This window comes from Aplysia californica, unplaced genomic scaffold, assembly GCF_000002075.1.
Source record: "Aplysia californica isolate F4 #8 unplaced genomic scaffold, AplCal3.0 scaffold00308, whole genome shotgun sequence".
Classification (NCBI taxonomy): Eukaryota; Metazoa; Mollusca; class Gastropoda; order Aplysiida; family Aplysiidae; genus Aplysia; species Aplysia californica.
The window spans coordinates 634,214-641,659 of NW_004797578.1; positions in this window are offsets into that span (position 1 = coordinate 634,214).

Sequence of the window (7,446 nt, forward strand, 5' to 3'; positions counted from 1 at the left end):
GGGGGGGGGAATAAAGCAGAATCATGAAGAAAGAAAAGGATGTCTTGGAAATGGCTTGTGAATGAAATGGGTAAATTCTGTTCTAGATTTTGTAGTTTTTTAATGTTTGTGATCTTTTGTTACTTTTGTTCAAAGTATATTTTTGCGAGGAATAGAATTCTTGTGCATTGTTTGCCCTCCTGTCCTGCTGAAATGGCTGATTGGGATGGCATAAACAAAGCCTGTATATGGTTAGGCTTGAATATTGGCTGAGGAGCCAGGAATGCTACACAGCCAACAACAAAATATGTGTTGTTTTTGAAGTCTTGTCCTATTCATTTTCTTAAAATATTTATTGTCACAAAAGTTGTCTGATGACTAGCTGAGATCTGATGCTGTCATCATGTTACTGTGGGACTTTTATTACTGTTGTCTTGTTTCCATGTATTTTAAGTATATAAAGCCATGTTAATGTGTTTTACTAAAGGACTACCAAAGTACAGGAGGTCAAAATGGAACAAAGTGAAAGTTTCGACGCATATTTTAGCTGCCATTTTCTTGCCGTGAATTAAATTTGCAAAAAGTGTCGACAAAACTTTAAAAGATAAGTCTTTAAGATAGATTTTGGATGTCATTCTTTTTTATTTAGGGAAGGGGGGGGGGGGATTTGAAGTGCCCCCAATTCCAATAAATCATTATCAAACGAACCAGTATATAGTATATGTGTTCGTGATAGTTTATTTTCTCTTAAGTTTCAGTGATTAATGTTTAAGTGGTAAAGTTATAATTTGTAATATAAAGGATCTCATGACGGACTTGGAGTATTTTTCCTGAGTGTCAACGGTTTCTGTAATTAGAAAGTTGCATACAACAATGCAATACCCTCACTGCCAAAAAGTCCCATCACCAAAGCGCTTGATGAGCCAAGTCATGGACGATCCTAACCGATTTATTGTTTCATAACTTCACACAATGAAAACAGGCACAGGTTTTGTTGGTGTAGTTGTGCTGGATACAGGCCAAAGGGCTTTAACTTAAATTGTTGCTGGATTGGAAAAGTGAAGTAAAGTAAAGTTGTGGTGGTGGATCTCTTTGAATGGAGGTTTTACTTATTCAGTATCATGCCAGACTGTAGTGTGCATGGCCCGACTTCAAATTACCGATGTATCGTTATACAGTAGGACTTATCCCTGGTTATAGGGCTGTCAATTTACCGGAACCTTCCAGAAGTTGAACATTCCAGAAGTGTGTGTGTTTACCATAATTTATGTCCCCCATTTCAAAATGTGATATTACAGTTGCAGTCTTTTCTTCTGTTTACTCTCTATAATGTTCTAGAAACTTTTATATTTTCTGCTGCATACTTAGACTCAAGTGACATAGGGGAAATGTGAAAGGAACTAGCAGCATTTATGGTGTCCTAGTCATTTATGGATAAACAAACCTTTTCTCTTCTTATTCGATAATATATGCAATATTTTTATACCTGTTTCTCTCTAGGGTTCTATCGTTTTGTTTTGTTCTATTAGAATATTCTTTTTTAGAATTATTTTTTCCCACTCAAGGCAGAGAAAGTTAAAAAAAAAATGTCTTTACTACTAACTCTTGAAATAAAAATATGAAGCTTTTTAAGGTAAGAAGTTTGAGGTATAATTATTATACTTTATTGATCCTCGTGGGAAAATTCAGGTTATTATTTTAAATGTTTGAGGTATTTTTGTCACTGGATTCAAATGAGTCATCTGCTGTAGATTTGTCATCTGTATGTGTGGAACCAGGCTTTTTGAGAAAGTTCCCTATTCTTTCATGCTAGTTTAAACAAAGGTGATGATAATGTGGCAACCTTGCTTCAGTTCCTTGTGTCACTTCAGCTTTCATAGGACTTGAGATGACACTGTTATATCCAGTTTCCACAAAACCCTTTCCTTTCTGTCTTTGTGATATTAAGGGAAAGACTTTGCACTTTCTCTCTCTCTCTCTCTCTCTCTCTCTCTCTCTCTCTTTCTCTTTTGTTTTGAATCGGAAACTAAATGTCTTGTATATTGCGGGTGGATTTTGTGAATTTACCTCTGTTTTGGATTACATTTTATTTGCCAGTTTTATTGCAGTCAATGATTATTTAGTTGTGATCTTCATTCATTTATTAAGTACAGTAGTCTCTGCCTAAATGCACGGTGCTGGGGGGGGGGGGGGGGGGGCTCCTTTGCGTGTGTTTATACGGAGCATGCGTTTACATGAACGTTTGGAAAGGGAAGAAGGGACGCAGTCATTTCATTGCCTTGATATTCTAGTTACCTCCCTTATGTGTTGACATGTGACTGTTTTATGAAGGATTCCCGGACTGCGGTTAGGAATACAAAGGCGTTGAATAGGGGGGGGGGGGGGGGAGAAAGACCGACTCTATGTAATGAATATGCACTATAGAATGTCGGGAACAGATAGCCTAAGAGGAAACTGTTAGAGATAGTCATAGAGATAATGGCTCAGCCACGTGGCTTTCCAAGCGACCACCCCAACCATAAATTCATGGACGACATCAGAATCATAGATCTCTACATTCAGAGAAACATTTCTCTTGTGATTCATTTAACTAGTACGTTATAAGAATATAAGTTCCTCGAGCGCAGCTGATTAGGCTTACCTGGCTAATCTTAAATCCTATAGAGGCCTGTCTAGTGTTTAACGGCATTCACGCATGTTGCGTATATGGCCTAGACCTAGGTCTAACTAAACCTTACGTGCAGTCACCCAAACACCAGTCAGAAACCTTCTCTCAAAGATGCATTCCCAGTGACCAATCAAGAGGTTAAGGTGTTGGCCTCTCATTCAAAGGTCCCGGGTTCCAATCTGGGTAGTGGCCGAAAAATTTTCTTCTGTAGAATTTTCTCCTTTCACCTCCTTTCCTGCTCTCTAACAATTTTCTGTCGTCTGCTTTCGTCTCTTCTTTCTGCCCCCACTCCTTCACCTCCTTTGCCCCCTCTTCTGGGATCCTGGCTCTTTCTGCAGCCTTTCTACTGCTATTCCTTGGCTCCTTCATACTGCTGTCTTTCAGCCACACCCCTAATCTTCTGGTAGGAAAGATCCACACGTAGCCTTTTCGGACAAGGGCGAAAAATCTCGGAGGGCCCGTGTGCAAGTTGCCCATGTTGCAGATCCCTTGGAGGTCTAAAATCAATTAGAGTAGGCTTCGGCCGCCACCCGCGCAAAATTCAAAATATCCTACCAACTGAAAAAGTTTAATGTGTCCTGCGCGCTCATATGACCTTATGCAGTTGCGAGCGCCGTAAAACACTTACCCCCCAACAATTTTTTTTCCGGTTTTCTAGGTTTGTCTTATGCGAGCTGTGCAGGTTGTAGTGGAAATCCCCATTTTCAAGCTTTACCTGTCGGCGTGTTACGCGGATCGCAGCATGCGTTTAGAGGGAGTGACCGTGCGTTTGTACGTCGAAATTATATTGTAAAAAACCAATCAGATGACGAAAGCGTGCGTTTGAGCGGAGCGGGATTTTGTGTCATATTGTATGGCGTGCGTTTAGGCGGAGACTACTGTATCGATTTCTGTATGGTGTGGTCTTTAGAAAGTGATATGAGTTTCTCTGTTCACTCTCAATTTTTAAAATCATTTTACATGTGGATTTCCACTGTACCGCTGTCCCGCCAACAATAACATATTCCTTCTTTTATTGTGAAATAACAGAAAGCTGCAAACTAGTTCTTTGATTATCTACGAGACAGAGAGATTTTAGAGATAATCAAGAAAACGAAGGTTGTTGTAAAATTTAAATGTTTTAAACTAACTTGAACTGTGAATTAAAGATATATATGTGGCATTTATTTGTCTTGATCGCATTGATCAGAGTCTCCCACTCTGTCTGTAATTGCTACTGCAAGGTCAAATTTATAGTCTCTCATCAATACTCCCCCCCTCCCTCCCCCCTCAACCCCTTCCTTTCTCTGTGCCACAATGTGGAAGACATTTTCACGCAGTTTCTATGCTTGTCAGTTGCAGTGATGCAGTGGGATTTCAACTTTTTTGTTCTTGTTCTTGCTAGTTCCCTCATCTTTGTTCTTCCATCTGTTTTCAATCTTGTTGTTAAAATCAAGTGGTCACATAATGCTTGTGTGGCACAAAGATGATACTCCCACAATAAAGCAAATTCTGTATACTTCCACCTCACCATACCCACCCTTCCCTTCTTTTTCTGTCAGAAGTTGACAATTTTGTGGATCAATCTGGAAATTCAGATTCATAAAATAAATTGTTTGCACTTTGCCTGATTTTATTTAAAAAATAGTTTTGATACATTTTTTTTTCACAATGTGATCACAATTTCGCGTCCCAGCATGTGCATTTCCATGGGGTCTGAAAAGTTTAGGATTTATTTTTAATGTTGCCAGTTCTATACTTGTCTGTTTAAATTTTTAAGTTTTAGAAAACCTGCACAACTTGTTTTTCAACTATACTGTACAGGCCACTGATTTAAGAGACATTTTAACGGAAAGAAGTAAAGATTATATTGGTCGCAGTCCTTGTTTTAGAGTTTTATGTTTGCTCTCAAGAATTAAAAAATAACCAAGTTTAAAATAGAGTTTGGTCACTAGAAGTGCATTATAAATGGATTCTATGTATCTGTACAAGTGTATTATGAATGGATTCTATGTATCTGTACAAGTATATTATGAATGGATTCTATGTACAGGGTGATCGCAAAAAAAAACTACCCCGCGGTGCGGTCCCACTGACTGAAGTTTCTTTAGGCAATTCCCAAAGGGGGGACATTTCTCGTTCATGCACAGTAGAATTGTAAATGGACTGATTCATCAATGTCACGCTCATAACTGTGCCTGATCTACCACAGGGAATTGCTGCTTTTTCTTTCCTTATCCTTACTATTGTCGTTTTCTTCTACTTCTTTTGTATGTTTGTCACACTCTTGTGACCCACTATTTCTGGGGTGCTTTGTTAGTCGAAGCAGACTTTGTGCTGTTGAAGTTACAGAGGGGAGCAGAGTAAGTCTGATTCCCTTTAAGGACTTCTCTGTTGACACCCACCCCTTGGCGCTCATATGACCTTATGCAGTTGCGAGCGCCGTAAAACCTCTACTTTAAAAAAAAAACCCCAAAAACCCCCAAAAAACTCTACAACTTTTTTGGTTAATATTTTCCTCAACACTGAAGTTTTGTGTATCAAATTTGTACACAATATTTGGAAGTCGAAAGGAATTTGTCTGATATTCATTTTATAAAAATCCACAGAATAGTTTTGCTCTACATAGCGCGAAAAAAAACAACCAATTTTCAGCAATGTCCTCATTTTTGTAGCATGACGCACTAGTTCGCATTAAGCTTACCACTGAAAATCCAAAGAATTACACCATATTGCAAACTACAGTAGTCTAACAGGCCAACAGAAGTTTGCAGATAGTTTTTCTCAAGTTTCCTTTGCTAGCTGAGATCATGGTTACGATTAGTAAAGAGCAGAGAGCTTTTTGTATTGAACATTTCCTCACCACCAACTCATTTCGTAAGTTTCACTCAAGGTACGGAAATAATGTTAATATGCCCTTAAGGCCTTCTTTGATGTCAAGGATATAAATGATCCATCAGTTAGGACCTGTAGAGAAATAGAACTTACAATTCCTAGACAAAACGACCACTTCAGGTCAAACACACACAGTTTGCACTCATTTAAACGTCACCAGGGTGCAGCATTCAGAAGATGAGCCACATGAGACGTCTGTCCGTAGACGATGTCTGCCGCTATGACTTACCGACATAACGGTCCGCATTTTCAAAGAAGATTTGCCTCTACGACTGTACCATTTTCCCGTTCACGAAGCTATCGGAAGATAGCAATGTGTTCATGATTCCTTGTTCGTCTTGAAAAGCGTGAACATTTCCTCTATGACATTTGGGTTCTTGGCAAAGCCCATATTCACCTTTCAGGCTCCCTTACTGTCTAAAAACAGCTCCATAGTGTAAGGTGTACAGTGTGTGTGGCTCTGAGTACTCATGTTTGAGTGGATCCTTGTGTTTGGCCACCACTGAACATTACGAACGACGCGTTAAAATGTGTCGAGTCCAAAGGAGGACGTATAGACCTTTGGTTCTCGAAATTCCAGAATTTAAAAAGTATTTTTTAACTCTTTAGGAGAAAAGAAATAATGTTTAATAAGGTTACACGGATGGAAAGGTTAGATTTTAATTTTAAATTGGTGCATTGTGGTTTTTATAAACGCCATTTCCGTTTTCAAAAATGGGTTTCTTCTTTGTAAATGTTACGTTAAACAAATTATTTTTAAATGAATTATATATCTGTTCCAAATTACAAGTCTAGAACAAATTTTGTGCGAGATACTTAGAAAAAAAAGGTGACCTGTATGAATGGATTCTGTGTATCTGTACAAGTATGAATGGACTCTGTGTATCTGTACAAGTATGAATGGACTCTGTGTATCTGTACAAGTATGAATGGACTCTGTGTATCTGTACAAGTATGAATGGACTCTGTGTATCTGTACAAGTATGAATGGACTCTGTGTATCTGTACAAGTATGAATGGACTCTGTGTATTTGTACAAATATCAATGGATTCTGTGTATCTGTACAAGTGATGTACCACAACTGCTGGTCATTTGTCATGTTGGTGTTGTAGAAATCCTATGTAGCTTTATATATGTTCCATGTACTTACTTTATTTGTTCTTTCCATAACACCTTTTGAGAAGATGCTTGTGTTAGTTTCATCTTTTGTGGGTGGTTGGAAGGTACCAATGGTAGGTCTTACTTCTTTTCTTTCCCTCTGTTATTTCTGTCTTTTTGTCTTGCTTTATCCCTGCACTAAAAGACCATTCTTGTGTCGATATTCTTTTTTAAACTCAATGTTTCATCTTAAGTGCAACGTACAATTATTGCAAAGCAAATTGAGAAATGTTGTTGAACATCTTTGTATGCCAATATTTTGTTTATGTCTGTTTAACATTTGCATATCTTGCTTGGTTATTGTTGTTCCCTTTTTTGTTTTCCTGTTTGTCATACTTTGTTTTGTATTTAAGTATTAGACTGGTGACTAGCCGGGATGTGGTTTGCTTTGCTGTTGATCCAGCTTTTTTTTCCTACTTGTGATGCTTTTGTGATTTGTGTTATTGACCTTGGTCTTTTGCTTAGCTTCTCAGATTTGCTCTTATGTTATGCTGCTTTATAGCTCTCACAACCTGGTGATATAGAAGCACAACTCTTAACACTACTTCGTTTGTCTCAGCCTCTATGCTATAACAGTATGAAGAGCTGTTTGACTCTGGGGGGTTTTATTAGTGATTTTGCAATTGCCTATGGTCTTTGGAAATAAATTGTGTGTATTAAATATAGTGTTAAGCTAGTGTGAAAGGAGCGTGTACTCTTTACTCAAAAGATGAGGATTTGAAGTGGGGTGATGGTTTCTGAACCGGTGAGAATTGTTGGTTTGTGG